This window comes from Theropithecus gelada, chromosome X (assembly GCF_003255815.1).
Source record: "Theropithecus gelada isolate Dixy chromosome X, Tgel_1.0, whole genome shotgun sequence".
Classification (NCBI taxonomy): domain Eukaryota; kingdom Metazoa; phylum Chordata; class Mammalia; order Primates; family Cercopithecidae; genus Theropithecus; species Theropithecus gelada.
This window is the reverse complement of record NC_037689.1, coordinates 84,758,256-84,775,879: the sequence shown is the minus strand read 5'-3', so window position 1 is coordinate 84,775,879 and position 17,624 is coordinate 84,758,256. Positions and strand designations below refer to the sequence as shown.

The 17,624-nt window shown below is 48.9% G+C and overlaps 1 pseudogene across 1 annotated transcript; it reads left to right on the top strand.

Annotated features, from left to right (window-relative positions):
- The first annotated feature begins 16,431 nt into the window (after positions 1-16,431).
- Positions 16,432-16,877, top strand: LOC112615973 (annotated as a pseudogene). Its single transcript, XR_003117523.1, has one exon. The product of XR_003117523.1 is annotated as a 60S ribosomal protein L35a pseudogene (transcript).
- The last annotated feature ends 747 nt before the right edge of the window (positions 16,878-17,624 follow it).

Genomic DNA, 17,624 nt, shown 5'->3' with positions numbered 1-17,624 from the left:
CCGCCTGAGGAGCACCCGGCTGGAGCCCAAGAACAACAGAGGCCGGCAAGCTTGAGCTGGCTGGGCTGCAGGGCCTCCACTGTGACCTCTCTGGCCCCCTCTCTTGGTGGTAACTGATTGGACAGACCACCGTTGTTCCACCAGGGCCCGCCTAGGACCAAGTAGAGAAGAGAGAGGGTCAAAGCGCCAATGAAGCCTCCATGGGGTGCAAAGGGCCCAGGCTTTGGATTTAGATCTTTGCTTCACTGGGCCTCGGTTTCCTCATCTGGAAAACGGGGATGGTAATACGCCTATTGGAGCATGGTGACTGGAAAGAGAAGTGACATCTGTGTCAAGGTCTGGCAGGATGCCACAGTGTCTCATAGATGCCTTCCTTCCCACCCTTTTCTGGGATGGACCTTCATTTCTTGTTTCTTTTACATCTAGATAATTGCCGTTTGAAGAGTTGGTTTTAAATCTATTCACCTTGGACTTTTCAATGACTTGTAACATAGTATTTCTGAGTCCAGACAATTTGTTTCCTTCTCTCTCTAAGCAGCTCTCTCTCTCTAAGTCTTTTCTCCTATTGCCTTTGATTGTCAGAAATTCTGATTGGATCTAAATCTGTCCTCATGAAACAACTATTCCCCCTTTCCCATCCCCATACCGAGGTCTGAGTTCTACTTCTCATCTGTAGGCTGGCCACTCTTGACACAAGTCCTAGAGCTCTGAGCCCGGGGTCCATGATCGGGGAAGATCCCCACCTAACTAACAGAGGTTCAGACTGGGGCCTGTTCCTTCAGGCCGGGCTGAACCTTGTATTCTATGGCCTAGCCTCGGCACCACACTGCCTTGCCCTCCCTCTCCAGAGTTGCAGCCTTAAAGTTCAGATGGCCATCTGGGCAACCTTCTTCCCTGATCCTGTCAGGTTGTTGTGGGGTAAGGAGCAACTATCTGTTTAGCTCCTGGAGAAGGAGCTGAAGTTTCCATTTGCACCTCACTTTTGCCATCTGTGAAATGGGGAACTGGGCTAGATAAACTTCGAGACATGCCATGATCTCAGTGAATGCTCACAATCGTCTGTGACGTGGGTAGAGAGGTACCAGGGTCACCAGGTCACAAAGCATCAAGGGGCAGAGCCAGGGTTCCAGTTCAGGTTAGGTTGACTCCAAAGTGCTTTTAAGTCTCAGAAAGATACATACACAGAAAACAAAGAAAAGGCAGGAGAATCAGCTTTCTGGCTGAGAGGAAGCAGCATTCATTCATTCATTCATTCATTCGTTCATCCATTTCTTCTTTTCATTTATTTTCATTATGAAATATTTCAGACATACATGAAGGTTTCAAGATTGATGCAACAGCTCCCTTTCACCATCATTCAGCTGAAGAAATAAAACATGGATGTTTCAGATGTGTCCAAGTTAACACATGTAAGTGGAGTTTATTCATTTTTCACTGCTGTATTGGTATTCCATTGTATAAATATATTATGACTTATTCATCTGGTCTCCTGATTATGTAGCTTTGCATACAACCTGTAGGTAGCTTTGCATAATTGAAGACAAGGAAGAGTGCTGCTGTGAACACCGTTATATGTGTCTCCCAATGGACACGTGTGTTAGCATTTCTCTGGGGTCTTGCTGGATCTGCATGTGCGTGCTCATCTTCACCTTTACAAGCACTACCAAGTTGCCCTGTTCATTCATCTCTTCATAGGGCAAATGTTTACTGAGCACTTCCTATATGTCAGGCCCTGGTGTGACAGCAGAGCTGGAGGAGCCATCTCCTTTAAAGTGAGAAGCAGATGAAAAGGGTTAGACTTAGTTGGAAGGAACTCGGAGAGATGTAAGTAGGCAATTGCCAAGAATTTGTGGAGAACTCTATGGAAAGAGCTTTCAGGTGGTTTATGCCATCTTACTTTGGGACACATAGGGGAAGGGGAAAGACCTTTCCCTCCCAGTCAGCTCCCTATGGGATGCAATCATGAGAGCTTGGGGCTGGCAGTCAGCAGGTCTGGGTATTGGTCCTGGATCTGCCTCAAATTCATCATGTTCTGCTGGCTGGGTACCTTTCCCACTGTGGCCTGAATTTCTCCTCAGTACAAGGCAAGGAGGCAAAACAATACTTCAATCTGTATTGTCTACAGTCAACAGATTTGGGTTGTAAGAATTAATATATCACGTTACCCTCCAGAGCCTTGAATTTCTTTTATTTAACCTGGGCTTGCTAATCTTTGCTAGTATTCCTGGAGTATTCCTGGCAGCCTTGGGAGATGGGAGGTGCCCACTCCCATTGTTATACTTTGAAGCATTGTTCTCCCTTAGGTACATTCCGGTCAGGAGGCAGTGGGATGGCAAAGATGATCCTTGACTTCCCTGCCAGTTTCTAACTTGCTCCTCCCATTTCTGCAGGGTCTCTTTCCCAGACCCTGCTCCCACTTCAAGTCAACCATCTTCACACACAAAGTATAAATGTAAAAAAGTAAATAAACCTAGAGAGAGCCCGAGAACTGAAGCAAATTGCTGGCAAGCGCTGGCCACTGATTAGCATGCATAGTGGACATGCAACTGGGCATATCGGATAGAACTGCACTTTTCTGCAGGCTAGAGCTATCAGCACGGGCTGAGCTGGGGAGGGGTGCATGGTGGTGGGGGCAATGATGGTGCTCTAGTTGGACCCAGGGAGCTCATCTGCCAGGAGGGCCCCAGGCTTGCTCTCTCAGGCTGCTCGCTCCTCATCCATGCTCCCCAGACCTCATCAGGGGTTTCCCTGCAGCAAGCAAGAACCTAGCACCCACTCAAGGGAGATGCAGAAGGTGCGGAAGTGGAGCCAGGTGGTCAGGGGCAGATAGGCCCAGGGTCTAGGGTCCACTGAGTGACCTTGGGCAAGCGCATTCATCATCCTAAGCCTCCACTTCCTCATCTGTAAAAGGGGAACAAGAATAGTAAATACCTTGTAGGGTTCTGGGGGCTTAAGGAGTTTAGAAGAATGCCTAGCAGTGACAAACACATAGCACGAACATAAACAATGTGAGCCCTTTTCTGCTCCATCATCACTATGTAAAGATCGCCCCACCCCATGTACGGGCACAGACCAGGAAAAGCATGAAGCAAAAGGAATGTCTGGAAGAATCCGTGGATAAAGAAGAAGAAAAAGTGAAAACAGCTCACATATATTGAATGCACTGTGTGAAGTGCTTTGCAGTCTTTATCACTTCATTTTAATGCCTCAGCAGTCCTTTGCAGATGAGGAAACTGAGGCACTGACAGGTTGTAACTTCCCCAAGGTCATGCAGCTACGTAGTAGCAGACCTGGCTGGTATTTAAATCCAGGTCATTTGACTTTAGTTGGGCCAAATACAAGACTCCCAAGTTCAATTTGAATTTCAGATAAAAAATGAATACTTCTGTAGTACATACTTATACGAAAAAGGACATACTTATGCTACAAAATATTCATTGTTTGTCTGGAATTGAAACTTAACTAGGCCTGCTGTCTTTTCATTTGCTCAATCTGGCACTTCTAACTCCAGTGGCTGCACTCCTTAATAGTACCTTAAAACAACTCCCACACTCTAAGGCCTCCGATGAACAGGTTAAGAATACGCCCCTGCCTGGGGCCCCAGGCTCTCTCCCACCCACCTGCAGTTCCACACCTGGTAACTACATTTGAAGAAGCACATAACCAGCCCCTCAGAACTTGGTTTTAATAGAGGAGAGATTGGATCTCAAACCTCAGTGGGGCCCTTAGCAGTCAGGCGGATCACTAAAAAGGGAGTGCCAGAGGAGCAGCTTGTCCCTCAGGGGCCTTGGGGAGCCAAATCCCAGAGGCCTGAGTTGCAAGTCCATGGGGTAGAACAGTGGAAAGGGTACGCTTGCTCTGGAATGAGCGAACATGGGTTTGAAGCTTGGAACTGCCACTGTGTGATGCTAGGCGAGTGACTTCACCCCTCCAAGCCTCATTTTCTCATCTATAGAACAACTATGAACAATAATAGCGCCTTTAACTCATGGGGTTATTGTGGGGAGTAAGGGAGATAAGGCATGGCACATTGTAAGCACTCAGTGAGTGTGACTTATTGTTACCAATCCCCTGGAGCAGTTCCCTCCCCTCACCTACCCTTACCCAGGGTTCTCTCCCACTGCACTGCAAGCTTGAGATTTCTTTCAGGGTGGAGAGAGGGAGACCATGCAGCTGATGAGGGTCGGGCCTCTGGTGTTACTTCCCCTGCAGCTGCCGTGCTTGACATGTGAGGACACCTGCTCCCACCCTTCTCCCAGCCCCCATCCTGCCAGCCCCAGCTCCTGAATAATTCACGAAAATACCAATACCCCAGTTATCCTCTTTCATTGAATGGGAGCTCTGGACAAGTGGTTTCTCATCTAAACTCTGCTGTAGCTATGGGGAAGATCAGCTGGGATGGCGGGGGTGGGGGGCAGGGGAAATGGGGGATGGCAGAGGCTATGGGATAGGGTAGGCAGGGCCAAGGGTTGAGGGGAGGAGCAAGAGGTGTAGCTTTATGGCTCCACCTCCCCCAAGCCCTCCATCCCTCCCATTGCTGATCTCCAACTTGGGAGACTTGGGAAAACTTGGGAAGCACTGGAGAACTGTCTCTAGCCACTTTTCTTCTTTGAGTCTGTTTCCCCATCTGTGAAGTGCTGATACAATCCCCACATCATAGGGTGAGTGTGAGCAGAAAGTGAGAGGGTGGATGAGAAACCACTTTTTCAAGCTCTCTAACACTGTCCACAGGCAAAGCATTATCATTGCATCTGCGCCTTTGTTTTACCATCTGTAAAATGGAAGCCAGAATGCCTGCCTTCTAGGGGTGTTTTGAGGATTAAATAAGATGTCTTCTGGGCTTCTCAGGCTGTTTGCCCCAGCACAGAGCACCGCTGCCCACCCTCACTCCCCTTTGCCTGATTAATTCCTTCTCATTCTTCAGAGCTGCTCAAAGTGTTTCCTCTTCTGAGAGACTTTCCTGCCTTCCCCCAACCCCCATCACCCTCCCAGCTGGCTTGGGCACCCCGTACCCTGGCTTGTTTTACCCCCTGTCCAGACTCCCACTCCCACATTCTGTCCTGGCCCATTTCCTCGTCCGTTTCCATACTACTCAGCCAGGTCACATCTTGTTCCTCATTTTCCCCCTGCCAGCATGGGGTCTGGCATAGAGTCTGCACTCAGTAAACATTTGCAGAATGAGGAAAAGTGCCTCATAAACACCGACGTGTTGTCCAGATATGAGGGGTTGTTAGCAGGGCATCCCTTTGAAACCCAACATTCTTCCTAGCATCATTGGCATCATGACGGAGCTGCATTTTTCACCACTGGACCTCTCCTCCTCATCTGAAGCCTTTGTCCCTGGGAGTAGGCCTAGGGTGACACTGGGGCTGGTGGGGTGGGTGGGGGGCACCTGGTGGAATCTGGGGCCAGCTGGGGCAGTCTGTGAGCTTGCTCCAGCCTGTCTCCCGGGCCTCTGGTCTGCTGTTCTGCCCCGCCTAGCCCACTGCGTTCAGTTGCAGACACCTCATTATCGCAGCGATGCAGCCAAGCTGGAGGCAGTTCAGAGAAGAGCAGTGAGAGCAATGTGGGGAGGTGGGGGCCTGGCGCTGGTGCTGGCGGCGGGGGAAGGGAGCAGTCCCAGGGCCGAGGCTGGAGTTTGGCTCAGCAGGGCTCAGCGGGGAACCTGAGAAGTGCGGCATCTGTGCCCCAGCGTCTGGAGAACGGGCCTCTTCAGCAACGGAAGAAATGAGTTAGCCACAAAGAAGCCAGGGGGACCCCGGCATAAGCCAGCGTAGGACCCAGCCATCTACCCTTTCCAACCTTCAAATGCCACTCCACCTGTTGCCACCTTTGCCACTACTGCTGTGACTGAGGAGAGGCCACATTCTTCGAGTGAGAAGCAAAGGGAAGAGGCCTGCTTCCCAGGAAGTGGGGAGGCTGGCAGTGCCCTCGGAAACCCACAGTCTGTGGAAAGTGCTTCTTGGTGATCTAGGCTGCTCCTGCTGTCTACTGCCCAAGGTGGAAGGGAACTTTGAACACTGCTGAGCACCACCCTCCCCCACCCCACCCCCATCTTATTATTAAAAGACACAGGCCTAAGGAGGGCACTCTCTAAGTGAGGGACTTGGCCAACATTCCTTGAGTCTATGGTGCAACCTGGACTGGAACCTGGGTCTCTGGACTCCAAGTTTTGTTCTTTTTCCACCATGCTTCCAAGCTGCTTTTTTTTTTTTTTTTTTTTTTTTTGAGACAAGGTCTCACTCTGTCACCCACCCTCAAACTCTGGGGCTCAAATGCTCCTCCTGCCTCAGCCTCCTGAGTACCTGGTACTACAGGCATGTGCTACAACACCTGGCTAATTTTTTAAAGTTTTTGTAGAGATGGGTCTTACTATGTTGTCTGGGCTAATCTCAAATTCCTGGCCTCGAGCAATCCTCCTGCCTCAGCTCCCCAAAGCACTGGGATTACACGCGTGAGCCACCGCGCCTGGCTTCACCATCTTTTCTCTCCCCAGGAACTGAGAGAGCTGCTGTCCAGACTGTGTGTATCCTGCCATCTGTCCAGGGACACACACTGTAGTAACATCACCCCACAGTCACACTCACACACCACATATACATAATACGCTTGTTCCAGGTGTGATACTACTTTGGCTTTCCAAGACACCTTCCAGAATGGAATGGCATGAGATGTGGATCAAGCCCAAGACCTCTTGCCTCATGGTCTGTGCTCTTGCCTCTAAGCCTTTGCCCTTTTGGCCTCTCTGCCTGAAATATTTTACTCTGGAATTTGACCTGGCTGATTTCATCTCATCACCAACGTCACTCTTCTCAGAAGCCTTCCCTGACCACAGGTCACTCCTTAGCTCATCACACTGTTTCTTGTTCTTTGCAGCACTGAGCACTCTTAAATCAGCTTGTTTGTAGTCTTTCCTACTCCCCCAAATGGAAACTCATTAAGGGCAGGAACCACATCTGGCTGGTGAAGGAAATCAAAGTGCTTTACCCCCAAATAGATTTCTTCGACATATTTTGAGATGGCTGTCAGGGGGCCAGGAAACAGAAGTGTCCCTGCAAAGCTGTCTTTCCTGGGGGCGATTTGCATCTGTGCAGAATCTGCATTGACGCAGCCAGGCCTTCCCTTATCAGGATCTGGGAAAGATAAGCTGAGAGTCTCACACCTTAAAGGTCTGAAAGAAACATTCACCATCTATTCTCTCTGAGGGCTGCTTCCTGTGAGGGTTCATCTACCTAAGGAGACCACCTTTGCTCCTCAGGCCTCCTCTTCTCCCCCTCCTATAACCTGTCCTGCCACCATAATCTGATTTACCACCATGACCTGTTTTTGGCCATGCCTCAAGGGAGCTCCCATTCTTTCTGTAACCTCAAGATAGTATAAAAGCTTTTGCACTCCATTGTGGGCTTGGGTAATCACTCTGTGATGCTCCCTGTCTACACATGTACACACAAATAAATTGTATGCCTTTCCCCACCAGTTAGCCTGCCTTTTGTGAGATGATATTTCAGCAAACCTTCAGAGGGTGAAGGGGAAGTTTTCCTGTGGCCCCTACACTGGTTTTCTGCTATAACCACAGCATCTAGAATAGTACCCTAGCACACTTGTGCACATACATACACACACACACACACACATTAAGTGAATAAATAACCAAACTCAGAGCAAATATTTTTTCTTCCAGAAAAAAAAACTCTAGCACATACATAGAGAACTCAAGCCCAGGCCTGAACTGGAGGAGTACTGGGCTAGTTGATTCATTCAATAAATATTTATTTATAACCAGGCACCGTTCTAGGCACTGGAGACACGGTGAGCAAAACACAGATCCCTGCCTCCATAGAGCTCATATTCCAGTGGGAGCTGATGATGATGAGGAAGGCAAGTAAGAAAATGATAGTGCATGTGAGAAGCTGATAAGCGCCCTGAAGAAAAATAAAGTAGGAAGGGGGGTAGGAGTGCTGGGGTTGGGGGTCACATTTTCTTTACTGCTTGTAGTAGGAGGACACCTAGGTGTGGAAATTTAAATATGGCAGCCTTTTCAGCAGAAATCTAATGACCCTGAGACAGCCAGCCTGAGGATATCAGAAGAAGAGTGCTTCAGGCAAAGGAAAGCACAAACACAAAAACCGTGAGGTTGGAGTGTGCCTGAGTGACTGAGGAGGTCTGGACAGCTGGAGCAGAATATTTGAAGGGGAGAGTAGTGGCAAGGGGGTCTATTGTCACAAGGCAGGCAACCCTCCTGTCAGTGGCCTGTGCTTGAGGAGCCAGGAAGAATCAAGGACTGCAGAGCACTCAGAAATGCCTTCCAAGGAGTGTCTCAGACTCCTGCCTCTGCCACCTTTCCTGAATCTAGGGTCCCAGCCTGGCCCAGCTCCCTTGGGTGTTCTGGTTTGCTCTGCCTGTGGGCACAGGATGCTTCCATCAGCTTGGCTGAGGACAAAGAGGGCTGCTGGCAATAACCCTTACATTTGCTTGCACTATGTCCCTTAATCCTGCCATAGCTTCCCCCAGCCTACCTTAAAGCAGTCAGGGTTGGTGACTTTAACCCCACTTGACAGAGAGAAAAAATGAGATATAGAGAGCAGGCCAGTGGTCAATGTTTACGAAGATTCTCATTGAATCTTCACAAGGACCTTGGAGTTCCAGCCTCTTTTGACAGATGGGAAAAGGGAGACACAGGCATGTTAAGTGAGATTTTCTGAGGTCACACAGCCAGATCATGTCAGAGCTGGAACTGCAATTCAGATCTTTCTATCTCTGCTATTTCATGTTTTCCATGATACTGCTCAGCCTCTGCAGAAGGAGTGGGAGGTTGGGAGGTGAAGCCCAGGACACAGGTAGGTCATTTACACTGAGGAGGTGCTAATTAAACTTCATGGCATAATGGAAAGAATGTGGACTTTAGAATCCTTACAGACTGGAATTAAAATCCCAGAGTTGCTGTGTGACCTTGGGCAAGTTGCTTCTCTTTTCTGAGCCTTATTTTCTCGTGTCTAAAGCAGATTGAAAATCTCTACTTTGTGCAGTTGTTTCATGGATTCAGTGAAATCGTAGGTGGGCAAGTGCCCCATTTGGTGTCCAGCACATAGTCAATGCCTATCAGTGTGGGGCCTTCCTTATATGTTCATTGAGTTATGTCTGACTGAAGTGAAAAGGCAGAGGCTGCTGGCACTGTGGCCAGTCTTGCTACCCCCGTGCCTGGGTGAAATTAGGGTTGGGGCTGGGCCTGGATAAGAGTCCCAGAGAGTGTGCTAGACTTGTCAGCACCAGATCTCAGACCTGGCCCTGAGAAGCCTTCTGGGACTAAGTCAGCCGCAATGCCATTCCTCTGCCAGTCCAACTCTTTACTGGGAACGCAGGAAAAAAAGGGTGGTGGGAGTGGATGAGCAGGGTCGGGATCTAAGCCCAGCTCTTCTCCCAGGATTCTCATCCTGCCTTCTCTCTCTCCAGGCCTGCAGAGAAAGCAGTACTCTGCCTCCAGCAGTTCTGCCCCTCCCCCACCTGAGGGTTTCCCTCCCCACAACCCCAGGGCTCTGGGCTGTTTAATGGGGTGGAGCTGTCTTTAATCTGCTCCATAAATGTTTTCTGGATCCTCATTAGAAACCATAATGTCCTATTAATATGCTGATGAGATTTCATTTGGGGCTAGGGAAGGAAGAGTAGCTGAGAGGATGTGGGGTGGGGGCGGGGGAAATGGAATTCACCGTGGGGATCCCAAGGGAACGAAGCATATCTGAGCTCCTGGTGTCTCCCCCTAGTCCTTGGGAAACTCAGGAAGACTCAGTCGCAGGCCCCATTGTTCCCTCCACACAGGCCCCCAGGGGTCTGAGTCAGCTGCTGTGGGGACTGGCAGATAGATGCGCACACGCCCCTCCACACCCCACCACTGAATACCACCTTGGGGCCTCACCCCAGTGACCAATGTTAGTCACCAAAGCCTACACTCATTCTTCATTTGTTCCTACCACTGGCATCTACACTGAACGCGCTGGGGCCTAGCACCCAGTTAGGCCCCGGGCATACGGACTTCAGTAAGATACAACATGGCGCTTTTGGACAATGGAAAAGAAGCAAGGTATGTAATGTGGCCAGCCTGTAGCCGGCTCCCAGTAAATTGTGGCTATGAAGACAGGTTTCTGCCCTTGTGTTTCTCCTAATCTGATGGGTAAGGGAGGCAAATGTGTAAACAATTAAAATCCAGCTGAGATGATGGAGGAGTTTGAGCATAACATAGAGGGAGGGGCTATGTGTGTTCACGCGGCTGGGTGTGTGGGTGCAATTCCTTAGATATTTACAGATGTGGCTTCTGTGCCAGGCCTTTCTGCATGCTGTGCCCTCAGCCAGGAATGCCTGGTTCTGCTGGCTAACCCCACATCATGTCTGCCCCTGCGATCTCCACCATAGGCAGAGAAGGGTTGGCATATGCAGAAGAATTGGCATCTCTGTCTTGTTTCCCTGAATGAGGCTGTGAGTTTGGGCTGGTGCCTCGAATGGCTTTCACTAATGGTCAACTGCATGCTCGTCTCCAAAGCCTATGGGCCCATGTGAATCCTTTACTCCCTGCTCAGCAAGAACCCTATTCCCTCACTTCCTTCAGACTGCCTTGGCCACTGCTGGCTCCTGACTCCTGGCTCAGACCCTCTATTCTTGGCTTCTAAAGGTCATTCAGATTGGGAGCCCTGATTCAGCTAGCTCTGACTGCCTAGGCAGCCCCTTCTGCAGGGCTCCCTGCCTAACTCTCCTCCCATGGCTACCCCTGGGAGCACCTTGACCTGAGTCTCTCCTATTCCCCTCCCCTCTTCCCAGCAAAACTCCCCTTCCTGGCTATTTGGCCTCTGTCCCCAGCTGGAGCACATTTGCTGTGGTACCTCACAGTTTGCAGGCTGTTCTTTCAACCCAGTATTCAGGTATTTGGTCAGTCATCTGGGCTCTGAACTCCTCAGAACCAGTCAGTCACCTATCCCTGTCTGTGACAGGTGGAAAGAACAAGTGGAACAGGCAGTGTTCAGGTTCTAACACCACTACTTATTTGCTGGGTTAGGCAAGTTACTTAAGCTCTCTATGCCTTGGTTTCTATAAAAGGAGAATAATAATATCTATGTCACAGAGACCTTGTGTGGATTCAAGGAGATGATATGAATAAAGCACTCAGCACGGTGCCTGATGCACAGGAAGTGCTCACTAAATGCCAGTTATCATTCCCCAGCCTTCTCAGAGGTTCATACAGGTTATTGCCAAGCCCACACTGCCGCTGCCCAGCCTCCAGGTCTTTCCCCTGCCCCTAGTTCAGCTTATTCCTGTTAACCAAGTTCTGTCTTTGAAATCAGGCAGACCTGAATTCACGTCTAGTTCTACCACTTAACTCCGTGAGTATTTCTCTGATCCTCAGTTTGTTTCTCTGTAAACTGGTGCTATGAATTGCCCCCCTCCACCACCAGGTTGATGTGAGGGTCAAATGAAATGGCTGCCATCACAGTGCCCATCACGATGTCTATCACATAGTAGGAATTTATCTTACCGCATCCATGGAGCTCAGGTATGAAACCAGTTTGGCTTGGGCCCAGGGGTGGGGTAGGCACAGAGGGAGGAGAATGACTGGGAAAACTGACATGGATGCCAAGAACGCCCTAGTAAGGGTAGTCAGGCTCACCGAGGCAGTGTCTGAAGGGCAGAGTAAGCTTAGACATGAGGTAGGCAGTGGGCACTGACAAGAGTGCTGAGCTGACTTTTGGGTCCAGTAGAAGCAGTAATACTAAATCTTGCAGAATGCAGTCCCAGGCAGTAACAACCTCATCCCTGCGGGTGGGAGTGGGAGTAGTACAAGGAGGGACCTGGGGAATATGCTGGTGGTGGTGGTCAGGCAAAGGGTGAGAGATGCAAGGAAAAAGGCCCATACTAGAAAGAACCCAGCAAGTGGGGATCAGGTAGAAACAGAGCGTGGGAGGAGAGCCAGGGCCCCCACACCAGCACCCCACATACCTGGTCTGCTGTCAGCAGCATTGAACTGCAGGCTGGTGGGGCATAGGTTTGGGGGACTAGGCTGCCTGGGGTTGGTTTCCCATTTACTAGCCATGTGACCTTGGGCATGCCACTGGCCTCTCTGTGCCTCAGTCTCCTCATCTGTAAAGTAGCAATCATATTCTCTACCCCATAGGATTGTGCTTTACTATGTGTAAAGCACTTAGAACCGGGGTTGGCATATAAGTTTTGCTATTAATAGTATTACTTTAGCTATTACTTTATGATCCTGCCTGCCCCTCCCAGGTCTGTCTTAGGACCTGGGCCAGGAAGGGAGGACCCTCAGGAAGGCAGTCTGACTGGGGATAAAGTCTGGTGAGGCTGACAGTGGGGAAAAGCTGAGATAGGTGCATCCACTCTCTGCCTTCCCATCAGTACCTGCTCCTCTGAGGTAGTCTCATCTCCAACGGCCCTCTGAGCTCTGATCGCCTGTGATATATGATCAAGAGTCCTGCATTAAGTGTCTGTCATCCTGTACTGGGATCTAACCAGGCCTGCCTTTAAGGACAAATCCAGACCCCCAGATAGGGGCAGAAAAGCAAAGAATCACAGATTCTTAGAGCTAACGTATTAAAGGGTCTAGAACTGTCCAGATTTCCAACATTCTGCCTCATTGTTTTCATGAGCAGTCAGAATTACTTAGAAATTCCAGACAATTGGCCAGGCACGTGGCTCATGCCTGTAATCCCAGCACTTTGGGGGGCCAAGGTGGGTGGATCACCTGAGGTCAGGAGTTCAAGACTAGCCTGGCCAACATGGTGAAACCCCATCTCTACTAAAAATACAAAAATTAGCCAGGCATGGTGGCACATGCCTGTAATCCCAGCTACTCGGGAGGCTGAGGCAGGAGAATCGCTTGAACCCAGGAGGCAGAGGTTGCAGTGAGCCAAGATCACACCATTGCACTCTAGCTTGGGCGACAAGAGCAAAACTCCATCTCAAAAAAAAAAAAAAAAAAAAAGGAAAAAGTAATTCCAGACAATCTGGTTCAAATCCTAACTCACACACTTATTAGCTGTTTAACATTGGGCAAGCAATCTGACCTCTTTGAGCCTCAGTTTCCCCATCTGTAAGATGCAGGTAACAGCAATCTCTCCCTGTAGCGTCACTGTCAGGATAGAGAGTGGTGTGAGAATAGGCAGGAAGGTCTGACGGGGGCAGACAGAATGATTATGAAAGTAGAATTTCTAAGTGAAGTGGGGTTAGGTGGGTGAGTGAGTGAGTCCCAAGTGCAAACCCAGATATTTCAAAGGCCAGTCCCTGTCTCTGACTGCCTGAAGAGTTTTCCGGTGCCTGATTCCTTCCTGCAAGGACTTGGGTGGGCCCTGGTTGGATGGGGATCAAGACATGGCAGGGTCTGAGGCTGAAGTTGCACGGAGATGGAAACCAGAGGCTGATTAACATAAAATCTCCCTGAGCTGCAACCTCCTTGACACCAGAGTAAGTAAAGGCAGGAGGGGGATAGGAGCTGAGTAAGGCAGCAGAGGAAATGGAGACTTGGGCAGTGGATGACTTTAGGAGGACTCTAGAAACATACAGGCAGCCTTGAAGTCAAGGCCAGGGGCTTAAAGCCAAGAGCCGGCCCACCTCAAAGCAGCCATTGTGGTTCTCCAAAGCTCAGCTTATCTCTAAGGAGCTGCTCAGATCAGGAAATCATCCATCTAAAAACATTTATTAAGCACTTACTAGGCAGCCACTGGGGCTGGGAAAACAGAGGTGCAGCCCACAAGCCTTGTCTTCTTATGATTTGATATCTCTCAGTTGAAGTCCTGAGGCAGAGGCAAGATGAGGGATGGGGAGTGTGTAGAACTTTATCTCAGCTCTATCACTGATTTGCATAATACAGCCTTCTTTCTCTCTGAGCCTCAGCTTCCCCATTGGCACAATAGGAGGGGGTGGGGGAACAGATGCTTTATAAGGACTGATGAGTCTGAGCTGGTGAAGTGGGTTCAGCGGCCATAATAGGGGCTGAGCAGAGCCCAAAGTCTCAGAGCAACAGGGCTGGGAAGCTCTTTCTGAGCCTAGAAGGTGCCCACTTCCCACCCCACCCCCTCCCCAAGCTTCCTGGCCTTCCTATACCTCCCAGGGAGGTCCTTTGGGCTGTGAAACTCCCTTCTCACCTTTCCTGCTATGTGGTGTGGTCTGTCCAGACGTCTGCTTGCCCACCAGGCCTGGAGCACTTAGGTTTTGGACCATGGAAGAGCAGCCATGGAGAACTGATGTGACTGTTTCCCTTATAGGCCCCAGACCCTCTCTGGTGACCATAGGAGGCCAATTAGCAGAGAACAAAATGCTTCCTGCCCTGAGCCCTTACCTACCACTGCCTGCATCTGCTGGGAGCTTAATGGTCATTTGAGCTGTCTCTGGGGACAGAGGATGGGGCTTCCATGGACTGCCTGGCTCCAGGCAACAGCCTGCATCCTGAGGGAGGCCAGAGGAGGAGGAGCAAGGTGCCTGCTGCTGCTGGAGAAGCCCAAGACAGCAGGAATACAGTATACTTGGAGCCAGCACCAGCATCTGGAGGCTGCTCCTGCCACCTACCTGGGAACTGATGCTCCCTAGCATCTCCTGCACCTCTACAAGGCCCTAACTGTTGGTGGGCATAGTGGGTGGGTGCGGTGGGGAGCAGTGCGGGAAGCACTGAGCCTTTAGAGAATCCTCTTAGTGGAGGAAGCTGCTGGGGTCTAGCTCCTCACTGGACCCTATGCTCTTGTGGGTAGGATATGGCTAAGGGCCTTCATCTCAAACTTTCCAGTCTGGTCTGGAAAACTGGTTTCTTTGCCTGCCTGCTACAGAGAAAATGCTCGGTTGGAAGGGAGAAGAACTGGTTTATGGTTGGCGCCTGCTGCTGATGTGCTGTTCCATGGTTTTTCCAGCCCTGGGCCTCAGTTTTCTCATCTATTAGGTCAGAATGACTGTGCACCTTGCCACGTCAGCTGACCGGCTTGGAAGAGTAACTAACCTCCAAGAGTTCAGGCAGGTGGGATGGCTGATGTGGGGAAGCTGGAGTGGAGGGCACAGGGGTCGGGGTGGAGAGAGACTGAGTCTAGAGAGGTGATGTCACTTCCGCAGAGGGGTCTCCACTGATGCCCCTCTCCCACCTTGATCTGAAATCCCGCCCTACCACATGTATTAGTTGTGTGACCTTGGACAGGTCACTGAATCCTTCTGTGCCTCAGTAGAGTGGTGATTAGGACAATCTTACAAGTCACTCATAAATGAGGTTACCTTTGTGAAGCACCTAGCAGTGCCTGGACAGAACTCAGGTGAGAGACAGGGAGGGTGGGAGCACTGTCACATGGAGAAAATGCCTGCAGGAGCCCTCAGGCACAGCTGCCGTCAGCCACCAGCCCCAGCCCCCGACCCCTGCCCTGCTATGAATAATGAACTGGTATCGATCCCCTACTCAGGAAATTCCCTGTGACCTGTGATAAAAATACACCCAGCCTGCAAGCCTGGAGCTCCAGACAGGTTTTCAACAGCCAGGGCTGAGCTTATCTGCACGGCCGCCACCCCACTCCCAGCCCTAAGATGTGGGGAAGCTGGAGTGGAGGGCACAGGGGTCAGTGGTGGAGAGACTGAGTCTAGAGAGATGAGTCTAGAGAGAGCTCAGTGGAACAGGGCATTAGAGACTGAGACCAGGTGGTGCCCACCATCTCTGCCATCCCATCTCCAGGGAGATGAGATTAAAAAGCGGGATAATCTGTGGTGGGAGCCTTCAGAGCCAGGCCCCAGGAGGGAGGACCTGGGTTTGAATCCTGCCTCTATCACTTCCTGCCAAGTGCCTCAGTTTCATCAGCTGTAAAATGAAGATAGTCATTCCTTCTTCATAGAGATAGTCCTAGATTCAAATGATTTAAGGTATGTATAAATGCCCAGCACAGTGTCTGGCCAATGGGAAACACTCAATAAATGGCAGTTTAGGCCTTCCCAATTTTTCCTCCTGCTCACTGTCCTTGCTGTAAAACTCAGAACTGTTTTGCAGGGGAATGAAACATTGAGTAACTTATTAAAAATAAGAGGCTTATTGATATATAACTCACAAACCATAAAATTCACTTCCTTAAAGTGCACAATTCAGTGGTTTTTTAAGTATATTCACAGAGTTGTGCAACCATCATGATTATCTAATTTTAGGACATTTTCATCTACCCTAAAAGAAACCTCTTGCCCATTAGCAGTCACTACCAATTCCCACCTCCCTCATCCCATGACCTTGACAACCATGGATCTACTTTTTATCTCTATGGATTTATCTTTTCTGAATATTTTATACTGGTGGAATCACATCACATGTGGCATTTTGTGTCTGACTTCTTTCAATTAGCTTAATGTTTTCAAGTTTCATCCGTGTTGTGCCAGGTAATAGTACTCCATTCTTTTGTATGGCTAAGAAATATTCCATCAGCTCTTCCCGCCATTTTGGCTCCTGTGGAGGCCTGCTGGGAACGGGACTTCTAAAAGGAATTATGTCTGGAAGGCTGTGGTCCAAGGCCATTTTTGCCGGCTATAAGCGGGGTCTCCGGAACCAAAGGGAGCACACAGCTCTTCTTAAAATTGAAGGTGTTTATGCCCGAGATGAAACAGAATTCTATTTGGGCAAGAGATGAGCTTATGTATACAAAGCAAAGAACAACACAGTGACTCCAGGCGGCAAACCAAATAAAACCAGAGTCATCTGGGGAAAGGTAACTCGGGCCCATGGAAACAGTGGCATGGTTCGTGCCAAATTCTGAAGCAATCTTCCTGCTAAGGCCATTGGACACAGAATCCGAGTGATGCTGTACCCCTCAAGGATTTAAAGTAACGAAAAATCAATAAATAAACGTGGATTTGTGCTCTTGTAAAAAAAAAAAAAAGAAATATTCCATCATATGGATAAACTATGTTTTGTGTATCCATTCATGGGTCGACAGATATTTAGGTTGTTTCCACTTTTTGGTTGTTGTGAATAATACTGCTATGAACCTTCATGTACAAGTTCTTCTGTAGACACATGTTTTCATTTATCTTGGAGATACATACATATATAACATTTTGAGGAACTGCCAAACCATTTTCTAAAGCAGCTGCATAATTTTACATCTCCACCATCAGTGTATGATGGTTCCAGTTTCTCCACATCCTTGCTAACACTTGTTATTATCTTTTTGATTATAGCCAACCAAGTGGGTATGAACTGATATGTCATTGTGGTTTTGATGTTGAGCATCTTAGGTGTTGTTAGCCAGTTGTATATCTTCCTTGAGAAATATATTTTCAGATACTTTGCCAGTTTTTAAATTGGATTGTCTTGTGTGTGTGTGTGTGTGTGTGCTTGTTTTATTTGTTTGTCTATTTAATCAGACAAAAATTCAAAAGGAGCAATAAGGATATTCAGTGACAAGTAATTCTCATTCCTCCTTTCCTCCAAATATCCATTCTCCCTCCTGGGAGACAGACAATTTTAGTAGTTTCTATTTATTTTTCCAGAGATATTTCACGCATTTACAAACATATAAATCTATTAAGATGTATATTAATAAATTATTTAAATTACTTCAGTAATGAAATTTGTTTTATAATTTCATATGCTAGATCATCATAGGCACAAAGGTTTTTAACAA